The 11,484-nt window shown below is 36.0% G+C and overlaps 1 long non-coding RNA gene across 1 annotated transcript; it reads left to right on the top strand.

Moving 5' to 3' along the window:
* Window positions 1-699: 699 nt before the first annotated feature.
* On the top strand, window positions 700-8,698 carry LOC129571389 (uncharacterized). The gene is made up of 4 exons (XR_008688263.1): window positions 700-841; window positions 953-1,085; window positions 6,907-7,063; window positions 8,157-8,698. It is a non-coding gene; the product is annotated as an uncharacterized LOC129571389 (long non-coding RNA).
* The last annotated feature ends 2,786 nt before the right edge of the window (window positions 8,699-11,484 follow it).

The following is an 11,484-nucleotide window of genomic DNA, read 5'->3' as shown; positions in this document are numbered from 1 at the left end:
TGCACATTCAAGTGGGTTAGGGTTAAATACATCCCATACGAATATCAAATTGTTAGCCAAAAAGTATTGAAAATTTAATCCGCTTTTATACGCAATTTTAAAATTTCTCGCATTTATTCATTTTGAACAAACAACCAGAAGCATATCTCACTGTTTCACTTGCCACTCTATTGATAAACTGGATCTCATCCATGTACAATTGTACATGCGCTTCTTTCTATGCGTGTATTTCACTCGTTATATTTTTGTTTGATATTTTTCCGAAAATGCAAGTTTTTCTTCATACTATTTACTGAATTCTATCATTAAGAACACACAATGGAATCTAAAATTATTCAAAGCACACATACAAAGACATGAACAAAATGGAATAACGAGTAGTCAAGTTAGCCGCATCAAACTGTGGTCATCGCATTGGTTGGAAATACCAGGTTTCAAGTTCATGCATGCATAAGTGTCATTGGGAATAAAGCTTGTCAATGGCCTGAACAGCATTTGACACAGAAGTAGAAGTTTATATTTTCTCAATAGTCCAAGATACACAGTATCGATTGCCGCGACGGCGCAACGCATCGCTAAAACGTCGTCGCTATAGCCACAACGCGTATTCAGTATATCATATATCATCAGATTAGGAATAAACTTTCACCGCTGCGGAAAAATTGATTTCCCACCAGTTTGTTGGAAGCTCTTGATTAATCAAGTTTGATATCGAAAAATGTGTCCGTTTGCATTTTATTGTTTTTCCAAAGTCAAAGCGACCTTTGCATATCTTTATATGTATATGTATATATAAAGATATAGCAAATGAAAATAGTTGACAAAAATGTGTCTCATTTTGGTGAGAATTTGTTCACAAACACAGGTTTTTGATTGAATAAATAGACACTGAGTTTCATTACTAATAACTGAATTTGTATATGTATGTTCATCGAATGATAATAACCAATAGGTTTGATAACAAATGAAACACAACTCAACATGAATGTCACATTATATTTATGTGTTGAAGACAATTTTTAAAGAATTCTTAGCAGGATAAGACAAAAATTGAAATAAAATAAAAGGAGAAAAACCAATCGATAGTAAGTACAGTAAAATTATGTTACGTTTGACATGTCACGAATTGTAATTATGCAATAATTTATATTACAGATATTTTCAGTTGATTTGCACTCAATTCAATAAAATGATTGGATGCATTCAATAGAACTTATAGAGAAGGAGAGACCAATTTTTTTTCGAAGTTTACCATTTTTACATCGAGACTAAAATAGTTTTACTATTTTTTAAAATACTATATCGACACTGCGCCTTGTTGACAGTTCCCATATAAATGATCCCAGAAGCAAAAGCCGTGCACTAGTGAAAAACCGCACAAGTGGCGCCATGAAAACTACGCGCCCGTCGCCCTTTGCGACTTCTGTCACATAGTACTTTAGTCGCCATTTTGGTTGTAATCTGATATTTTTGTTTTCTTCATAGCAAATTTTCAAATTGACACAAATTCACATATGAGCGGAATAATGAAACGTAATTCTTTTTTTAAATGAAGTGCCTCTGGGAAAATTTTTCAGTAAAAGTGCCCCACAAAAATATTGTCTGAATAAACGACACGTGAATTTGTTTTCATGCAAAAATATTCATGTACCACTTTTACTGAAAAAAATTTTACGGGGCGAATCAATTTGAACATTTTTCGTGGGGCACTCTTTCATACAATATTTTTCGGTGACTTCACTCGTATTTATCACATAGTGCAAATTAAGTGATGAGAAGCTCGAATTTCGATGTGGCGATAACACCAATGGATTGGGCACAAAAAATACCATATCTATTGGTGAGATGTAAAAGAACGCAAGTTGGTCCAACTTCGTAGCAATAAAGAGAAGTATGTTTCATTGCAACTAATAATGGTTAAAAGAATGTATGTTCGTTTTTAGCGGGTCCTCGCGGTTTTTCACGGTTTCCGCGGAACTGATAAGAGATAACAGCTTGGTGTCTTCGGCAAAGTTGTAGCACTTGAGGTCTTCTATAACATTGCTGAAGTTATCTCTTATCTCTTATCAGTTCCGCGAAAAGCGCGAAAAATGATAAGAAAAAAAAAGTTCTATAAAAAGTTTGTTTTTTTATGTGCGTGATTTGCGCGCAACTGATAAGAAATAATTAGACCCCCCATCGATATTTTTGCAAATATCGGGAATTCGTCGTCGAAAAATCGGGAAAATCGGGATGTTTTTTTCTAAATCACAAAATCGGGAAATATCGGGAGTTTTTTTTTTTAAAAATCAGGATTTTTATTGAAAAATATCGGGAATTTTATTGAAAGGAAAAAGCAAAAAAATGTATATAAATATAATGAAGTTCATGAAGATATTTCTAAGCAAAAACGTGAAAATTAGCAATCGTCGTCGGTAGATTCAATGTATGGCATGTTATTCAGTAGTAGAGCAGACTGTGACATTTGATTCTTGTCCTGTTGGTATTTAGCACCAGATTGTATTGCGATAGACGAACATTGCTTCTTTCGCGGCGTTCAGTAAGTTGTCTTTATTGTCGAAATACTTGATAACTGGCATTGTTGTTAGTCTTGCTTTCACGATATCTTGGTGTTTTTTTCGGTTTGCATGTGCATTAACGTCATTCCGCCGTGAGTGATCGAGAAATCCGTATCGCACCACGCACATTTTGCTCTTTCGGTGGAAAAGGTACCATCCTTCAGTTTTAGAGCAGACAACCAACCTTTGCACTGCGGTTGACTTTCCCAACTCTTGTCGTATTTGGTGGCTTTTGGCATTATGAAATTATAATTCGAAAACAATATTTTGGATTTTTCCAATTGAATTCAATGTTTACACTTTAGCGGTCAGTGAGTAACTGAACTAATTACACTCACAATTCGAAATCGATGCGCTCACAATTTGCAATCGATCAGCAGTTAGATGTAACCAGTGTATTAGTTTTGGCGAAGAAGCAGAAACTAATAATTCTTGGAATGAACTAATTGATTACTTTTAACATGTTCTTGCACCAGTTGGCGCTTCTGGGCTCATTTATATGAGAACTGTCAAGAAGGCGCAGTGTCGAAATATAGCAATCACTTGAAGAAAAAAACTCGAAAAAACATGTTTCAACAAAAAAAAATTATTATATTGGGTCAATTCGAAAGTTTCCGCCGCTGACATTTAAATGTCGCCACTTGTAACTGAGCGTAGCTTGACAAGTGAATCCAATTGCATTTTGTAGATGTGACATTTAGCAATCTAACTCAGAGCAGAAAGATTCATTTTTCGTTCTGCGTCATTGTTTTTGAATCGATTGAAAATGGATCGTGATAAGGTGTTTTTTCGAGGGACCCTTCTTTTCTTATTTGATTCGAAGAAAACTGCCACTGAAGCTCATCGAATGCTGTCAGATACTTATGGCGAGCAAGCTCCATCGGAACGAAGCTGCAGAGAATGGTTTCATCGATTCAAAAGTGGTGATTTTGACTTGAAGACAAAGAACGTTCAGGTCGGCCAGAAGCGATTGAAGATGTCGATTTGCAAGCATTATTGGATGAAGACCCAACCCAAACGCAAAAAGAACTTGCATTGCAGTTAAACGTCGGCCAAACAACCATTTTCAGACATTTGCACGCCATGGGAACGACGCTATGCCTTCTTACGTCAACGCCAACTGGTGCAAGAACAAGTACTACAAGCACAACGTACGTCAAATTCAAAGGCTTGTATACAAATATATACATGTGTCAATTGCTTATTGAGCGGTTTTCTGTTCTCAAGAAATATTTTGAGTTTATTTTTATTAAAAAGCACGAATATATTTTTTTTCAATGCAAGAATTTAATCTTGTTATTTTAAAACGTAAAATCAAACATTTTTCTCGTGTTTTTTCTCGTGAAAACACAAAAATTTCATTAAATTTCATATATACCGGGTCTAGAATATTAGAATAATTTTTTTTATTGAAACATGTTTTTTTGAGTTTTTCTCTTCAAGTGATTGCTATATACAAACGTGGTATTTCATTGTGTGGTTTGTGTTTGTTTTGGTTTGTTTATTGGTTGATTCATGTTGACACAATGATTCTAATAGTGATATGCTGTGCAATTGAGGCTTGAATTTTTTTTTTCTCCTTTGGAAAAAATATCAATGGAATAAGGGAGATATCAGTTTAATGCAAGCAGATTTTTATGTTTTTATGTGAAAGAACTACTATTCAAAACAGTCAATAACAGTATACCCAACGTGTAAGCGTCTGAATACTATTGGTATACAACGGTTCTATTACATGTTCTTGCACCAGTTGGCGCTTCTGGGCTCATATATATGAGAACTGTCAAGAAGGCGCAGTGTCACATGGGAAAGATTCGGAAGCTGGGAAAATGGGTTCCACATCAACTGTCTGAAGAGCAACTTCAAGCACGAATCGCAATATGCACAAAACATCTTGCAGAGCACAAAAGAAACAGTTTTTTGTATCGGATTGTTACCGGCGATGAAAAATGGGTTTATTATGAGAACCCCAAACGTAAGGCAGCGTATGTTGATCCAAGCCAACCGGCACCATCACAACCAAAACGAGATATTCATTGCCATAAGATCGTATATTATGAGCTGCTAAATCCAGATCAAACGATTAATAAGGAACGCTATCGACGCCAATTGGCCAGTTTGGCACGTGCATTGAACGAAAAACGGCCATTAATAGCCCGAAAACACCACAAAGTTTTGTTCCACGATGACAATGCGAGGCCACATCGTGCAAAAATCGTCAAACAAAAGATAGAGCAGCTCGATTGGGATCGGCTTGATCAGCCCGCGTACTCTCCAGACCTTGCTCCTTCTGACTACTACTTGTTCCGTTCGATGCAAATGGCCCTGTCCGAAGTACGCTTTCAAAATGAAGAAGAAGTACGAAAATGGATAGATGACTGGATAGCTTCAAAAGGTGAAGACCTCTTCACACGAGGAATCCACAAGCTGCCAGAAAGATGGCGGGAAGTCATAGCTAACGATGGCGAATACATTGGTTAATGTAAGGCTGCCAACTATTTTCTACCAGTATACTGGAAAATTCAGTACCAAAGCCAGTTTTTTCTCAATATCTCGGAAACGGCTGGATTTAGGCCCCAAATCTCGGCCTCCGGCTACCATCCCCATTAAATTTTCCGCCCGATCGAATGGGACTTCTCATAATTTTCCCCGATTTTCCATTTTCCTTTTATAGCGATAAGTTCATTTTCGGAAAATTTTCCAGGATTTGCAATTTTCCGAAAAATTTTCTTGAATTCGTTTTCAGCATACGATCGTACATTCATAAAATGAAAATGGTTGGAAAATCTTGGAAAACTCGGGAAATATGGAAGATTTTGTAAAAATAAAATGTACTGAAAATGACCCTAAATTTATATATGAGGCCATATTTTGGCTCCAGTGACTTTTCCGGGAAATCTGATCAGATAGAAAACTTCCTTGGGACTTCCTCTTTCCATATGTGTAAACAAGAATTTGCTTCCGACACACGAAGTTTTTTTACGAATTTTATTAGTGTACTGAAAAAATCAGTAGAGTTGGCAGCCTTAGGTTAATGTACATTTTCAATTTAATTTGCAATAAATGTATTTTTAGACAAAAAAAACGGCGGAAACTTTCGAATTGACCCAATAATATTTCAGACCCGGTAAATATAAAATTAAATGAAATTTTTGTGTTTTCACGTGTTTTCATCAACATGAATAACTGCGACAAATGTCACTTCATGTTGTCATTGAAACAATCGGAACGGGGAATGTCAACAAATGAACTGACATTTGTTCGCAATTCTTCAGTTACTCTTGTGTTGACAAAAACACGCAAAAACACGAGAAAAATGTTTGATTTTACGTTTTAAAATAACAAGATTAAATTCTTGCATTGAAAAAAAAATATTCGCGCTTTTTAATAAGAAGAACTCAAAATATTTCTTGAGAACAGAAAACCGCTCAATAAGCAATTGACACATGTATACATTTGTATACAAGCTTTTGAATTTGACGTACGTTGTGCTTGTATTATTTTTTCTTGCACCAGTTGGCGTTGGCGTAGAGAAGGCATAGCGTCGGAATTTCACTGTTTTGAATAAATACGAACAAGTGTCACTTCATTTGTTTACGTTCTGTTCACGAGAATCATGTTATGTTTTTTTTTTAATCAAAAAGCGTATTTAATTGTTCATTCCAATGCAAAAAATCAATTTTTTCATTTTAAAATTTCAAATAAAAATGTTTCCGTATTTTTGCGTATTTTTATCAACACAAGAGTGACTAAAAAAATTTCGCCATAAACAAATGAACTGACGTCCGTATTTTTCGGTATTTTTTCAACTCGATGAAACATCCGGAAATAGCGCTTTGTTACTCTTGTATTGACAAAAACACGAGAAAAAAATGACTTTCCCGGACTTTACGTTTTAAAATCGGAACGTTGATTTTTCTGCATCGGATTAAAAAAATATTGACGTTTTTCAATAGAAAATAAAATTAAATTGAGCTGGACAACTGAAAATCGCTCGATGAGCCACTTAAACATGTATACATACGTATACAAGCTTTTGAATTTGACGTAAGTTGTACTGTAGTTACTCTTGCTAGCAGCAGTTGTCGCTTCTGGGCGCGTTTGTATGGGAATTGACAACAAGGCGCTGCGTCGATGCTGGGAATTTAAGTACCAGTATTATGTCTCTCTGATCCTGAATTTCAGCTATTCGTTGTCAAAAAACAAAAAAATGATAATCCGATTACGTAGCCACTTTCTGTATAAAAGCACAAGAATACACAAGTGCTATAATGGTTTAACAGTTATCACGATATTGACTGAAATATTTATATTTTTTATATTTATTTATTATATTGTATTTTTTCAGATTTCATCATATGCACAGAAAACAAGACAGCAAGCAAAACATTCATTGAGAAGGAGCGTGTGACTCATCTAAAAATTCAATACTTCTACTGCTTACAATAACGACTAAGAACTAACAGACTTGCGAAACCCGAGACTTGCGAATATATATTGATTTGGTAATGGCAATACGCAAATTGCAATTTGTTGCTGTTATTTCTATGGGTGAGATTGAGAGTGGAGTATTTTTTTTCTTCGATTTATATTTTTGAAAAGACGAGTATGTTTTCTGATGATTCTATTGGCGTTAAAGTAGAGTATGTTGTAGTACCGTCTAGCCTCCGCGGTCTTCATGGTTTTCGCGCAACTGATAAAAGATAACAACATGGTGTCTTCGGCAAAGTTGTAGTACTTGAGGTCTTTTATGACTAAGCTGAAGACAGTTATCTCTTATCTCTTATCAGTTGCGCGCAAATCGCGCACATAAAAAAGCAAATTTTATATAGAACTTTTTTTTTCTTATCATTTTTCGCGCTTTTCGCGGAACTGATAAGAGATAAGAGATAACTGTCTTCAGCAATGTTATAGAAGACCTCGAGTGCTACAACTTTGCCGAAGACTCCAAGTGGTTTTCTCTTATCAGTTCCGCGGGAACCGTGGAAAACCGCGAGGACCCGCTAAAAACGAACATACTCGCTTTTAACCATTTTTAAGTCGACAGAAACTTGCTCTTCTCTTTCGTAACAAAGTCAATCAAACATACACTACTCTCAATCTCACCCATAGATTTAGAGTTAATTTGTTGTTTAGTAAGTCGAATTATTGATGAACTCTAAACTGGCCCAGAAATATTTTTGTTGAATTTTTCAAAACCTATAAATTTGGGAAACTCAAAAGGAAGTAATGAACTGTATGAAGTTCATGAATACATCGAGAAATAAAATCATTCGATTACAAACACGGCTTTAACGGTATCAAGTTATAATTGAGGCTGTGAGAATGAAAATGGCAATACAGGAATAGACATTCTGAAGCGCATCAAGAAAAAAAAATCGCAAAAGTGAGTTCTGAATACGCAAAATGAGTTCTGAATACGCAAAAGTGAACCATGAACCTCCTATGCTGCCCATGTAAATTCATGTTTCACTTTTGCATATTCAGAACTCATGATTCATTTTTGCCAATTTATTTTCTTGATGCGTTTCGAATGTTTATTCCTGTATTGCCATTTTCATTCTCACAGCCTCAATTGGAATCAATTGATTTTCCCAGCAATTTCGTTGTCAAATACACACAGTGCACGTACACTCACATCGATTATAGTTGTAAAATCTGTGACTGAAAGTGAACATAGTTCGAACAAAATTCAAGCAACGGGAACCATGCGTGAGGCTTTTCCACCAATTCTACCAAGCCTTCCGTCTGGTTCCCCGGACTTAGAAAGAACGCATCCTAAACTCACTGGACAACAGTCCGTCCATCAATTGGATACATCGACAACGATTGAATCGGCCATCAAGAGCTTTCCAAATAAGGACAGCACCGATTCAGTCACCTCATTTGGTCTTATTCAAAAATCAAAGAAGACAACGACAAAAATTGGACACTCACCCCATCACCATCGGAATTCTTCACCAAACACAAAGTACGGCAACTACACTGGTAGTCCAACATTGAAAAACGAATCGAGAACACTTTCTGAACGAGGTATATCCAGAAAAAATTTAAACGTTTCATTCGACACCCATAGAATAAAAGAACAACTGATGCGGTTGAAATGAAAATGAGACTTTCGTCGCTCAATACACAGATACGAAACAAAAATAAAGCAATCCATTAAAATGGAACATGGAAAAGAAATCTGTAAGAATGAAACATAGCATGTGCTGTTTTAAGTATTTCGCTTTGCGGTGTTCCGTTTTGATAGATTTTTTGTCTGCAGTGTCGTTATGAACGAATCTTCTCGCATTGTGTCATATCACTGGATCTATATCACATTGTTTCGTTACTCGAATATTTTTTCGTGTGTTTCATTTCAATTGATTCCCGAGCTATTGATGACGTCACTAGTATTTATCACATGATGCAAATTAAGTGATAAGGAGCCCAAATTTCGATGTGGCGATAACACCAATGGATTGGGCAAAAAAAATACTATATGAAAATCGAAAAAAAAATTTAAACTTCTTTTTCGATTTTTGCCTGTTCCCGACCGTCTACATGGGGAGTTTGTATGAAAACCTCGGAGCGCCGCTGGTATTGCATTGGCTTCTATGGCCAAATGTACACATGGAAATATCTCGAAAACGGCTGGGTTAATCGGCAAAACGGACCATGATGTCACTGTGATATAGATCCAGTGATATGACACAAGAAGATTCGTTCATAATGACACTGCAGACAAAAAATCACAAAAATTTCATTTAATTTTATATTTTCTAAAATATTAGAATATTGTTTTTTATTGAAACATGTTTTTTTAAGTTTTTCCCTTCAAGTGATTGCTATATTTATTTATTTATTTATTTATTGTGCAATTGAGGCTTGAAATATTTTTTTTTTGCATTTGGAAAAAATATCAATGGAATAAGGGAGATATCAGTTTAATGCAAGCAGATTTTTATGTTTTTATGTGAAAGAACTACTATTCAAAACAGTCAATAACAGTATACCCAACGTGTAAGCGTCTGAATACTATTGGTATACAACGGTTCTATTACATGTTCTTGCACCAGTTGGCGTTTCTGGGCTCATTTATATGAAAACTGTCAAGAAGGCGCAGTGTCGGGACGGACAATGTCCGAAAATTTTATCTCGGACAAACGGACAAACGGACACTGACAGGTTTTGTACGAAACATTTCGGACACGCTTTTTTGTCCGAACATTCGAACAGTCCGAATGTTCGGACACGTTTTCGGACGGACGGACAATTTTTTGTCCGAAATTTGTCCGAAAATTTCAATGAAACTAAAAACACGTTTTTCCCGTCCGTTTGCCAAAAATTTCAATGCGCCAAATGACTCGCACAATTTTTTAGTATCAATGGGTGCAGGTGCATACCATCGGGACCCGTACCTTTCTTGGTGTTCACGGCTTGTAGCTCTTCAAGCACAAAATTTTTGTCGAGCTGGAATTCCTCCTTTGCTGTGACTCAACGGTAGGCGATTGTTGAACGCCTTGAGTCGATGAGTCATCGTAGTTGCCACTGATGAAATTAGCGAACAGGTTGGCCTGGTCGCTTGTTGTGCGCACATCACCAAATTGCATGACTTTTGGTTTGTTGTCGGTGCTCTTCTTCGAATTGACATATTGCCAAAATCTCGATGCATCATGCTTGAGCGAGGATTTCATTTTGTCCACGTAATCGTTGTATAGTTCCGTGTTGAGTTTGTCAAATTCACGAGACGCCAAAATATCTATCCATTTGTAGTACGGTTTAAAGCCAGACCGTCTGTAGCGTTTCCATGCCTTATTCTTCCTATGAGCCATCGACAAACTAAAGGTTTGGTGCGACGTGAACAATTTGCACCTGAACCTTGACAAATGTGCAGTCCTTACAATCACCACAAAAAGGAAGGACATCATCGACACTAATTATAAATACGGTGATTTTACCTTCAAGCGCGTACTGGACCACAAAGATCTCGGCGTCATCATTGACCAAAAGCTTAGCTTTATAAAGCACATTGACGCGGTCACCTCGAGAGCCACAGCAGCCTTGGGATTCATCAAAAGTATCACCAACTTATACCGTGCATATCGACAAAATTGAGAGCGTGTTGAGAAAGTTCACCCAGTTCGCCCTGTTTGACTTACAAAAACTCAACTACTTCCACAAAAACTCAAGAGATAGAAAGTTTCTATGTGAAGAAGAGAAGAATGAATAACTCTTCTTAGAAATTCTACTACACAGTGCCACACAGTGGGTTTGTGCAATAATTAATTCACCAAAAATAGTTTCCTTATAAAAAATGTTCAATCAGTATCATATTGATACTGTTAAGAAGAAGAGTTGCTTTATGAAATTTTTTTAGTGAGAAATTCTCAAATATAGATAAATTCCGTGTATCATCCTCCATTTGTATTGTCTTTACATTGAAGGGCATTGCACGCACCTCAGCATTCATAATACAAACTCAATACGAGTCTAGACGTCCTATGAAAAATGGCAGAGATTGTTAGTGCTACGGTTAATCTGTACTTTTATTGAAATCATATACTAATTATATACTAACATTGTACAAAATCCAATTCAGCCAGTGATTGGCGGTGTTAAATATGAATAAAAATGAAAAGTTATTGTAGTATTTGAGAATCGAAACATTTCTATGCTCTTTTAATAATCAACACAACATTTACACAAGAACAAATAGTTTGATTAATTTTCTTATTAGTTTTGAGAATTTTTCTTCATAAATCCATCCAATCGAAAAAGACCATTACAACTAGTTATTGTATAAAATTACCATATATTGTACATATATTGTACAAACACAAAAAGATCAGGTTTTTCACGACTCTTAGAGTCAGCGCCGTAGCCAGGCCGGCGCAATGGGTGCATTGCACCCTCCAAAAATTTCACCGGTGCAAAAAAATTT

This window comes from Sitodiplosis mosellana, unplaced genomic scaffold (assembly GCF_009176505.1).
Source record: "Sitodiplosis mosellana isolate CC-2019 unplaced genomic scaffold, AAFC_SMos_1.0 Smas_scaffold_2261, whole genome shotgun sequence".
Classification (NCBI taxonomy): Eukaryota; Metazoa; Arthropoda; class Insecta; order Diptera; family Cecidomyiidae; genus Sitodiplosis; species Sitodiplosis mosellana.
This window is presented reverse-complemented; position numbering and strand designations above follow the sequence as displayed.